Here is a 12,468-nt window from a genome sequence, read left to right as displayed (position 1 = left end):
TTTATTTCTCAGATACCCGTTTGTAAGAAAAACACTTTTTTGCTAAAAGATAACATTTGACTTGATGGCCTGATTACAGAAAGTTAACAAATTCAGCGTCAATCTAGTTGTTTATGACTGCCCCCTACTGATTGACCAGGGCTTGAAATTACAGGACCATCTGACCAGAACATAACAATGTGCTTCCCTTAAACAGTGTATTTTCCAAAGTCCCTGAATGTTGAACCTTAAATACAATGGAACACCCTTATTTGAATTTGTTAGTGAAAAAGACAAAAGTAACATGGCTTTTTGTAAAATTAGTATGTCAGAATTTTCATATAAGATTTCAAATTCACATAGATATGAGTACTTCTTGAATCTTTGAATCTTGCTTATAAACAAGGAAATACAGACACCTATTTTTCTACAATTAGATGCTGAATGTGTTGCAGAGGAAAAAGGCAAGTGCCAAAATGACGTCTTGAGCTTAGCAGCAGGTTGGTCTGCCAATAGTGCAAGCCATGATCTTGGTAAAGGAAGTACGAACATATGAATTAGGAGCAGGAGTAGGCAGTTTGATACAGTCTTAAATATTTTTAGTGAACCTCGGAGAGTGGGCCTTCCCCTTGGAATTTTTCTCTCACTGGAATATATATGTTCTGTGTATTCTGAAATACTCTTTAAGTATCTGCCACTGAACCTCTATTGACCTATCCCTTAACCTCATTTGCCAGTTCACTTTAGCTAGCTCTGCTTTCATGTCCTTATTATTGCCCTTATTTAAGTTTAAAATACGAGTCTTGGACACACTTGTTTCTCCCTCAAAGTGAATGTAAAACTCAATCATATTATGATCACTGCTACCTAGGAGTGCCTTCACCATGAGGTTGTCAATTAATCCTATCTCACTGCTCAATACCAAGCCTAATATAGCCTGCTCTCTGGTTCATTCCAGAATGTGCTGTTCTAGGAAACTATCCTGAAAACATTCTATGAACTTCTCATCTACACCACCTTTGCCCATCTGATTTTTCGAGTCTATATGTAGATTAAACTTCCTCACGATTATTGCTATACCTTTCTGACAAGCTCCGATTATCTCTTCATTTATACTCTGTCCTACAGTGTAGTTACAATTAGGGGGCCCATACACCACTCTCACAAGTGATTTCTTGCCTTTATCATTTCTTATCTCAACCCAAACCGCTTGGGTGATCCCTCTCTAATGTACTAATACTATCATTAATTAACAGAGCCACCCCTCCACCTTTTCTTAACTTTCTGTCCATCCTAAATGTCACCTACCCTTCAATATTCAGGTCCCAATCTATGTCATCCTGAAGCCATGTCTCTGTAATGGCTATCAGGTAGTACTTAATTATTTCTATTTGCATTATCAGTTCACCTGTTTTATTTCGAATGCTGTGTTCATTTAGATACAGGGCCTTTTATTTTGTCCTTTTATAATTTTTGTAGTGCCTAGCCTTATCTGCTGATTTACTCTTAGATTTGTACTCTTTGTCCCTCCCTGTTGTGGTCTGTTTATCATTTCCCATATCTCTCTTGCCTTGTCTCTACTCTTTGGTTTACCACACCTTCCCAAATTTGATCCCTTGCCCACACTATTCAGTTTAAAACTCCCTCTACTTCCCTAGTTACTCAGCTCACGAGGACACCAGCCCCAGCACGGTTCAGGTGTAGACTGTCCCATCGGTACAGATCCCACTTTCCCCAATACTGGTGCCAGTGCCTCACAAACCAGAACCCACTTCTCCGACACCGGTCTTTGAGCCATGCATTCATTTATCTAATTTTATTTGTCCTGCCAATTTGCACATCACTCTGCTAATAATCCAGAAATGATTATCTTTGAGGTTCTGCTTCTTAATTTAGTGCCTAACTCCTCATACTGACTATACAGAACCTCCTTCCTCATCCTGCCTATGCTGTTGGTACCTACATGGACCACGACCACTGGATTCTCCCCCTCCCACTGCAAGTTCCTCTCCAGCCCTGAGCAAATGTCCTGAACCCCGGCACCAGGCAGGCAACACAGCTGTCTGAATTCTTGCTCTTTGCTACAGAGAACAGCATCAATCCCCCTCACTATACTATCCCTTACTACCACTATGTTACTATTTGCTTCCCCCACTTGGATGGCTTCTGGTATCACGGTGCCATAGTCAGTTTGCTCATCCACCCTGCGGCCCCTGCTCTCATACAAACAAGCTGAGAGAACCTCAAAGCTGTGGGGCAATTGCAGAAGCTCACACTCCTGCACTCCTGCCCTCTGGGTCCCCTCACCTGACTCACTCGCAGTCACTCCCTCCTGTCCCTGACCACTGACCAAATCAGAAGACCCTATCCTAAGTGGTGTGACTGTCTCCTGGTATAAAGCATCCATGTAACATTCCCCGTCCCTAATGTGTCGCAGAGTCTGCAGCTCAGCCTCCAGCTCAATGACTCTGAGCTGAAGTTCCTCGAGCCACAAACACTTACTACAGACTTGTTTGCCCTGGATCACAATGTTATCCAGGAGCACCCAGATGCTGCAGCCTTGACACATCATCTGTCCTGCCATCCTTAATGTGTTTCAAATAATTAATTAATTATATTAATCACTTACTTATGTTGCTTTATTTTCTATTTCATTAACTTTACCACCAATGTTTGTAGTATTTTAAACCTTAAGGAAAGAATAGAACTTACTTACCAGATACTCACCAAACAGCTAGCTCTTTTTCCTATAGTAGAGCAAGATCCAATTCCTATGGAGTGAGAAAGATAGAAAAAGGAACCCCTCTGAGTTGACGTCGTTTCAGGTCGTCAACCTTTCATCAGGACAGAAGGAAGATATAAATATAAGAGTTTTTAAGCCAGTAGATGGGGGGAGGGGGGGCAGGAAGAATAAAGGGGAAGGTCTGTGACAGGCTGGAGGGCAGGAGGGATTAGCTAACAAAAGGTTTCATGATGCAAAAGCCGAAGAGTGTGGAAAAGGATATAGTAAAAAACAAAGATGAGGTGTGAACGGCAATTGCAGTCATCAACATGAAGGGATAAAGAAAGAAACAAGCCATCAAGAACCAACGTAAAAAACACATTGGGCGGAAGTTTACAGCGGTGGGATTTTACAGTCCTGCCAAAAACAATTAACTTTTGAATAGCTCGTCGCATTTACAGCCCTGACCCCGCCACAACGGGGCCATAAAATTCTGTCAATAGAACAAGATGGAGGCAGAGGTTATGATCTAAAGTTGTTGAATTCAATGTTGGGTCCAGACGTTGTAGAGTGCTGAGACAAAAGATGAGGCGCTGTTCCTCGGGTATGCGCTGATATTTATTGGAACACTGTAGCAGGCCAAGGAAAGAAAGATCAGATTCACAGAATGTTACGGTGCAGAAGAAGGCCATTCAGCCCATCATGTATGCACCAGCTCTCCATATGAGCATCATGACTTAGTGCCATTCTCCTGCTTTTTCTCCATACCCCTGTACATTGTTTCTATTCAAATAATCATCTATTAACCTCTTGAATGCCTCTTGAAGGCAGTACATTCCAGACTTGAAAAACTCTGTGTGAAAAAGTTTTTTTTCACATCACATTTGCTCCTTTTGCAAATCACTTTAAATCTATGCCCTCTCATTCTCAATCCCTTGACAAGTGGGAATAGTTTCTCCCTATCTACTCAACCCAGCCCCCTCATGATTTTGAACACCTCTATCAAATCTCCTCTTAGCCTTCTCCTCTCCAAGGAGAACAGTCTCAACCGTTCCAACCTATCTTCATAACTCAAGTTTCTCATCTCTTCTCAACCATTCTTGTAAACCTCTTCTACACTGTCTCCAATGTGTTCACATCCTTGCTATAATGTGGCACCCAGGACTGTACACAATACTCCAGCTGAGGTCTAACCAGTGTCTTATATAAGCTCAGCATAACCTCCTTGCTCTTGTACTCAATGCCCCTATTAATATAGCCCAGGATACTGTATGCTTCCTTAACTGGTCTCACCACCTGTCCTGCCGCCTTCAATGATTTAAGCACATATACACCCAGGTCTCTTTGCTGTCAGAGTCAGAGCAAGGTGGAGAATTAAAATGACAACCAACAGGAAGCTCGAGGCCATGCTAAAATACTTCAGTAGGTTAAAAAAATTACTATTTTAATGAGATTACTGATTAATAAGGTGTGAGTTAAATTGATAAGAAGAAATATTTCAAGGACATGTAAAGCCCTTAATGTTCAATTGTATTACAGAAGGAAAAGGCAACTACGAAATATGATAGCAAAGTTTGTTGAAGGAACCAAATATTTCTTTAAAGGTCTATAAGAATGTTAACTTTCTCCCTCCTCCCATACCATTACATCTGGAGTTCCCTATAGAGGTATTCTTGGCCCCCTCCTATTTCTCATCTACATACTTCCCCTTGGTGATGTTATACGAAAACACAACACCACAGTCTACATGTACACTGACACACTCAGCTTGATTTCATCACCATCTCTCTCGACATGCCTTTGATATATCACATTGCTTGATTAAGAGTTATGAACGGGAAACCAGAAAACATGGCTTTTCCCGATTTTTCCCCAGGTTTTCCACCAAGCAAGCAGCCTGATTGGTAGGCTTAATACAAGAAGTATCAGGTGAGAAAGCCAGCTGCAAAGGATACAGAAGAATAGATAGGGAGGGAGGGAGAGGTTTTAGTTGGAGAGAGATTAGTTGAAGATGCCAACATACCGAGAGATGGTTGGGGGCAGGGTTTGATTGTGAGGGGGAGCAGACAAATCTTGGGGGGAGGGGGTGTGGGTTCACAGTTGTTGTAAAGTGGAGTGTACCTTTAAGAGAATGTAGTTAGTTGGCCATGTGACCGTATTGACCAATCACTACACAGCGGGGGCTTCTTGGGTAACTGGAAGCCTAGAGCTGGAGGTGTTTGAAGGAACACACATTGTGTTAGTGCTCTGTTCCTAGTTCCAATAAGGCACCAGTGTTCGTTCAGTTAATCGGTCTCTCTGCCTATATTGTTCAAGCACCAACCAATGTGTTAATATCAAGGATGCAGCTCATGTTCACTGGGCAAAGCGAACCCGATAACCAAAAACATAAAACTGGCGACGAGGATAAACTGGATCAATTGACGGCAATCAAGAAAGCTGTGGTAAGCCAGCTATGTTACTTCACCACTACGTTGAAAGCTGTTTGAAAGCACAGTCTCCTTAATCATTGGGTATGCCGCAGTTTGGGCATCTTGAACCATTTGACTCAGTTTCCGATGACTTTGAATGCCTAGCGTTCTTCTTTACCGCTAATGACATCGTGGGGGAGGACAAGAAGAGGGTGATTCTTTTGTCCACATTCGGGAGCAAAATTTATGGGCTGATCCACAGCCTCCCGTCACCCAACACACCCGGATACGAAGACTTTTGCCGAGTTAGTAAATATTGTCAAAAACCACCTGAAGCCAAAGCCCTCAGTCACTATGCAGTGTTTTAAATTCAATTCGAGCAATAGGCTTCCAGGAGAGACAATCACTGGCTACATAGCTGTTTTGAAGGAATTACAGAATATTGTGAGTTTAGAACTTCAATTAATGACATGTTAAGAAACCGATTAATATGCAGAATCGGGGACGACGCTATTCAAAAGCGATTGCTATCTGAAACTAATCTAGACTTCAGTAAGGCATTAGAATTGGCAGCAGCCATGGAGAGTGCTGAGAGGCTCAGAGGCAATAAAAGGTACACAAAATGTCGCTGTCCATCTTGTAGGGTGGGAAGGGCTGTCAGCAAAAGGTGCTAAAAGGTTAGACTCCGCAGAAAGGCAGGGAACGCCCACTACGTACAGACTATTGAAGAACAACAGTACTGTAGTGAAAACCCGCGACGTTAATGACAGAAATGCATCCAGGCAGTCTGCAGGCGATCAACAGTTCAGGAATATTGAGGCCAGGCTTCCCGTTTCGGCGAGTGGGGGACGGGGCCCACTCGCCAACACGTAAAATGATGCGAGATGACGTCGGGCGGAACTCCCGACACCCCGCCTCATTTCAATTTTCAGGCCAGCGGGAGCTCAGCCGAATCAGCTGTGCTCCCGCCGGCCTGTCAACAGCCTATTGAGGCCATTGACAAAGTAATGAATGTAATTAGTGGACCTGCCCGTCCAACCTTAAGATTGGCGGGCAGGCCTGGAGCCCTGGCAGGCATTGGAAAAAGCATGAAACCTCATCCACGGGCAGGATGAGGTTTCATGTATGTTTATAAATTTTTAATAAAAGTGAAACTGAAAGTGATGGACAGGTCCCAACTCATGTGACAGTGTCACATGAAGGGACATGTCAGGGAATTTTTTTTCTCTGTTTCTAACATTTTTTAATTTGTAGCTGATCTCCCTGAGGCAGCTCTTAGCCTCAGGGAGATGAGTGCACTCTTTGGCGTGCATGTGTGAAACAGCGCACTCTCGGCTCCGGGAATACCCTCCTCCCCAGCTCCCCCCTCCCCCCCCACCGCCTGCACAGGGAGCGCATAGCGCTTCTTTGCAGACGTCACACTGGGTAGGCCTTAATTGGCCCCCCACATAAAATGGCGGCGTGACTCTGATTAGGAGCGCCAATCCGAGGCACACCTCCACCCGCCCGCTCCTGAACGTCCCCCCCAACGGGGGGGAAAATTCTGCCCTGAATGTTTTTCTGGCACCGCAATAGTCATATAATGTAGCACTTAAAGATAGGCTGAGACAGCATTTTAAAAACAAAGGCAAAAATCGCGAAATCCGTCTCATTGAAAAACCAGAGGAAGCCAAATCTGACATCTATTCATTATACATTATTCATTATTCATTATCCAATAGAGCTGGTTAGCCATTCATTTGTTGATAGAAAATCATTGCCTGCTTCATGAATGTCATTACTTGTACTCGCACAAAAAATGTTTACTTTGTTCTCTTCAGCTTTTGTTTTAAATGTTGTTCCCAAACATAAAGAACTGAAATACCCTTTGGCCTGTATTCTCTTCTTCCTGATGGAATTTTGGTGGAACAGGCTTCAGCCAGCCCCAGCTATGATCAATTATCTGAGCTGATGGCTCACTTGAGATGCTTCCAGTAATATTCCAACCATCAACAAAAACTCACCAGTGCAGCTAAGAAACTCCAGTATTCTGCAACCAGAGTACCACTACAACACCAGAAGCTCCAAAGAGAGAAATAAACAGGCAGAATACCTCCACAGGACATCATAAGAATCCCAACTGTAAGCCTTGGCCAAAACCAAGATCTCCACAGGTAGGTTTGTTGGGGCTCTGAAGGGAAAGGAGACTGCTTTAAGGGCCTTCCATTTCGGTGTTTGCTGCAACTTTCCATATGGCAGCCTTAATAATCTTTGTTTTTAATTTATTCATTCATGGGACGTGGGCATCGCTGACAAAGCCAGCGTTCATTCCCCATTCCTAATTGCCCTTCTTGAGCCACTGCTGTCGTTAGTTGTAGGTACATCCACAGTGTTGTCACGTAGGGAGGTCTGGGATTTTGATCCAGTGACAATGAAGGAACAGTGATCTATTTCCACACCAGGGTGGTGCGTAACTTGGAGGGGAACTTAGTGTGATGGTGTTCCCTTGTTCTTCCAAGTGGTAGAGGATGTCTATTTGGGAGGTGCTGCTGAAGATGCTTTCATAGGTTGCTGCAGTGTATCTTGTACATACTACACACTGTTGCCACACTGTGCCACTGGTGGAGGAAGTGACTGTTTAAGGTGGTGGAAGAGATGCCAATCAAGTGGGTTGCTTTGTCCTCAACAGTGTCGAACTTTCTGAATTTTGTTGGAGCTGCACTCATCCAGGCGTCAACTCTTAATTTGTACCCTACATGTGATTGAAAGGCATTGGGGTGGCAGGAGTGAGTTACTTGCCACAGAATACCCAGCTTCTGACGAGTTCTTGTAGTTACAGTATTTACGTGGCTGGTTTAGTTCAGTTTCTGGTCAATGGTAACCCCAAGATGTAGATGATCATGAAGTCAGCAATGGTAATTCTGTTGAATGCCAAGAGAAGAAGGTTAGATTCTCCCTTGTTGGAGAAGTTCATTGTCTGGCACTTGTGTGATGCGAATGCCACCTGCCACTTCACAGCGCAAGCCTAAATGCTGTTCAGGTCTTGCTGAATGTAGGCACAAACTTCTTCATTATCTAATGAGTTGCATAGGATACTGATCACTGCACAATCATCAACAAACATCCTGACTTCCAACCTTATGATAAAGGGAATGTCATTGATGAGGCAGCTAAGGTTGGTTGGGCCTAGGACACTACATTGAGGAACTCCAGCAGCAATGCTCTGGGGTTGATATGATTGACCTCCAGCATGACAGCCATCTTCTTTTGTGATATGTATGATTCCAGCACTTGACTTCAATTTTGCTCAGGGTCCTTGATGCCACAATCATTCAAAGGCTGCTTTGTTGTTAAGAGCATTCACTGTCACATCACCTCTGTAATTCAGCTCTTTTATCCAGGTTTGGACCAATTGAGGTTATAATGAGATCTAAAGCTGAATGACAAACTGAGCATTAGTGAGTAAGCTATTGGTGACTAAGTATCACTTGATATCACTGTCAATGGGAAAAGGCAGATGAGGTGACAATTGGCTGAATTGGATTTGTCTTACTTTTTTTGAAAAGGCAATTTTCCAACTTGTTGCCCAGATGCCAATGATGCCCAGATGTTGTACCTGTGCTGAAACAGCTTGGCTGGAGACCCAGCTAGTTCTGAAACACAAGTTTTCCACATTAGTCAGGATGGTGATAGGGCCCACAGCCTTTGCCATATCCATTTCCTCAGGTGTTTCTTGATGTCACATGGAATGATTTGAGTTGACCGAAGACAGCCATATATGATGGTGAGGATCTCAGAGAGAGACCAAGATGGATCATCCACTCAGCATTTCTGGCTGAAAATTGTTGCGAATGCCTCAGCCTTGCCTTTTGCACTCATGTGCTGGGCTCTGCTGTCATTGAGGATGGAAATATCCATGGACCCTCCTCGTCCGCTTAGTTGTTCGCTCATGACTGAATTTGGCAGGGTAAGACTGCAGAGCTTTGACCTGATCGCTTGGTTTTGGGATCATTTAGCTTTGTCTTATTGCATGTTGCTTCCACTGTTTAACAGGCACCCAGTCCTGTGCTGTAGCAGCATCAAATTGATACCTCATTGTTAGTTATGTCTGTACTGCTCCTGGCATGCTTTCCTGCGCTCCTCACTGAACTAGGGTTGGTTCGCTGTCTTGATGGTAATGGTAGAGTGAGATATGCTGGGCCATGATCTAACAAATTGTGCTAAATACAATTCTACTGCCGTTGGCCCACAGCTTCATGGATGCCCTGTTTTGAACTTTTAGATTTTTTTCTGAATCTATCCATTTAGCAGAGTTGTTGCGCCACACAACACAATGAAGGGTATCCACAATGTGATGACAGGATTTCATCTCCGTAAGGACTGTGCAGTGGTCACTTCTACCAATACTGTCATGGGCTGATATATCTGTGGCAGGTAGATTGGTGAGGACAAGATTAAGTCCTCCTCTTGTTGGTTCCCTCACCACCTGCTGCAGGCCCAATCTGGTAGGTTTGTCCTTCAGGACTTCATATCTCAGTCAGTAGTGGTGCTACTGAGCCACTCTTGGCAATGGACAGTGAAGTCCCCCACCCAGAGTACATTCTATGCACTTGCTATGCTCAGTGCTTCTTCCTAGTGGTGTTCAACATGGAGGAGTATTGATTTACCAATTGAGAGAGGATGTTGGGTGATAATCGACGGAAAGTGTCCTTGTCTATTTTTGAGCTGATGCCTTGAGACTTCATAGGGTCCAGTGTCAAAGCTGAGGACTCTCAGGGGAACTCCCACCCAATGGTATTACCATTGTACCCCCGCCTCTGGTGTGTCTGTCCTGCTTCCGGGACAGGATATATACAGAGATGGTGAGGGAGGAGTCTAGGACATTGGCTGTAAGGTATAATTCTGTGAATATGATTATGTCAAGCCGCTTCTTGACTTGCCTGTGCTAAAACTCTCTAGACTAGTCATCCAGTGGCCAGGCTGGTGCTCTGAGGACACAGGTTCAAAGCCCACTATGCCAACTGATGGAATTTAAATTTACTTAATAAAATCTGGAATTGAAAGTTAATCTCAGTAATGGTGACCATTAAACTGTCATTGATTATTGTGAAAAACCACCTTGTTCTCTAATGTCCTTTAGGGAAGGAAATCTGCCATCCTTACCTGGTCTGGCCTACATGTGACTCCAGACCCACAGCAATGTGGTTGACTCATAACTGCCCTCTGAAAAGGCTTAAGAAGCCACTCAGTTCAAAGGCAGTTAGGAATGGGCAACGATTGCCAGTGACACACACATCCCATGAAAGAGTAAATGTTTAAAAATGTGCTTTTGTCATGTACAGGTCCAGTACCTAGGTCAGTGCTAGGGGGTCCGTCTGCTTTTATTCTTATTGTACCATTTTGTAGCAGCTTGTTACAACTGAGTGGTTGGCTTGGACACTTCAGTGGGCAGTTATGAGTCAACCACATTGCTGTGAGCCTGCTGTCACACATGGACGAGTCCTAGAAAGCACAGTAAATTTCCTTCCCCAAAGGTCATCCATGGAGCAGAAGGCCTTTTATGAGAATCAGGTAGTTTTGTGGTCACCATCACTGATGATTGGCCATTTGTTTTTTGGCTGCAAAGCCTGGGCAGGATTTGGGAACACTGACTTGCCCAGCATCTGCATCTCCCTCTCTACCTGATAGATGAGGAAGGACGGGAACCCCATGTCTGCAGCCCGCTCGGTTGCAGGTGTTTCTGGAAGGTGCTTGTTTAAAGGGATCGCCAGTCACCTTTGAACTCCACTCCAGTGCCATTGCCTCACCTAAGCTGGCAGCGGGTACCATTTGACCCATAGCTGGGACCTGCTTGATGGATGCCAGGGCATGTACACACACTGGTAGGCCTGTATATATCGCAGCCCTGGGGCTAAGGTTCCTTCAGGATCCACCCCCCCACCCCACCCCACCCAGTTTTATGCCTAGGGCAGTTGGATTCCTGATGCCTGTGTGTCATTGCGAGAAGGTCTTGATGATACAGAGACTGTGTGTAGGCAGGAGAGCCTTAGGTATTCAATTCCCTCTTTAAACTGGCCAGCGGCAACTGCATTTGATGCATAACATTATCCTGTGGCAAAACCACTTACTGATACTAACTTTTTATTCTAATTTATTTAATTAACTGAATTTAAATTCCCCAGCTGTCAAGGTGGGAATTGACCTCGTGTCTCTGGGTTACTAATCCAGACCTCTGAATTACTAGCCCAGTAACATAACTACCATGCTACCATACCCAAGGTAATTATGGTAATTATGACAGGAAGTAGGAACATTCCAAGCCCGACATCACCTCATCCTTAGCCAGTTACATGTCATTTTGAGTGTGATCATCAAAGAAAATTTTCCCTATCTCTTTATTGCTATGTACAGATAAACATACATTTTCAAGTTTAAGGTTCTGCGTCATACTTCATACTTGCATATTTTTCAATCAATCTTGCCTCCTGTTTCCATTTTTAACTTAGAGAATTGGATAGAATGAGCTGTGGGTTCTTTTTTTCAAAGTTGCTTTCAATGCTGTTACAAAATCAGTGAGTAACAGAAGTGCTTCTGGGAATGAAACCTGTTTCATGAGTGCTCCCTCCTGCTGTGAGATACACAGTAGTCCAGCATTATTGCTGAAAATTGTGTTTTTTTAAACAGAATTAATTTAAAGTGAGCTGTGGTTCTGCCCATTTAAAATTTTACAGCTTTCTTCCTCTTCATAAAAAAATCAATACTTTACTATTGATTCGATAGTTTTCTGTTTCATTTTATTTGAAATCACATTAAATAAATAGTGATTCAATTTTTAAGTTATTCCATTAAAAGTGTGTATGTTAAATACGAGTCTGCCTTTACAATGCAATAATTAATGCTGCTTAAAAATGGCTGCCTAAAATTTAGAATATGAAATCTTTCTTTTAGCAGCAACACACTATTTTTCTTTGATTAATTAAATTTTTATTTTATCGTTATCAGGAAGCTTATACTGGAGCTCTGGCTTATATCAACTTGTCATGTGTGTAACAGCCATGAGCTCTGCACAACTGAAATATTTTGAAATGTAAGGAGCAAGTTAGAATGCAATAAGTGATTTTTCTAGTTGCAGAGGACAAGTGACCTTTCTGAATTACAGGCTTGATTAGAAATAGCCTCATTAATTAGTGAGGATATTTTTTTCTGATGTACTTTACAATTTATTTTCATTTTAAACAAAAATCATTAGAGACAAGAATTCAATAGATTTATTTTTCCTGGGTACATTTCAGAGGTGTACGCTAGATAGACCACAACCGTGGGTTAGTTACACAAGGGAAATACAGACAGAATTTATATTTTTGCAGCACTTTTCTT

The sequence above is a fragment of the Carcharodon carcharias genome, chromosome 20 (genome assembly GCF_017639515.1).
Source record: "Carcharodon carcharias isolate sCarCar2 chromosome 20, sCarCar2.pri, whole genome shotgun sequence".
In the NCBI taxonomy this organism is placed as follows: Eukaryota; Metazoa; Chordata; class Chondrichthyes; order Lamniformes; family Lamnidae; genus Carcharodon; species Carcharodon carcharias.
This window is presented reverse-complemented; position numbering follows the sequence as displayed.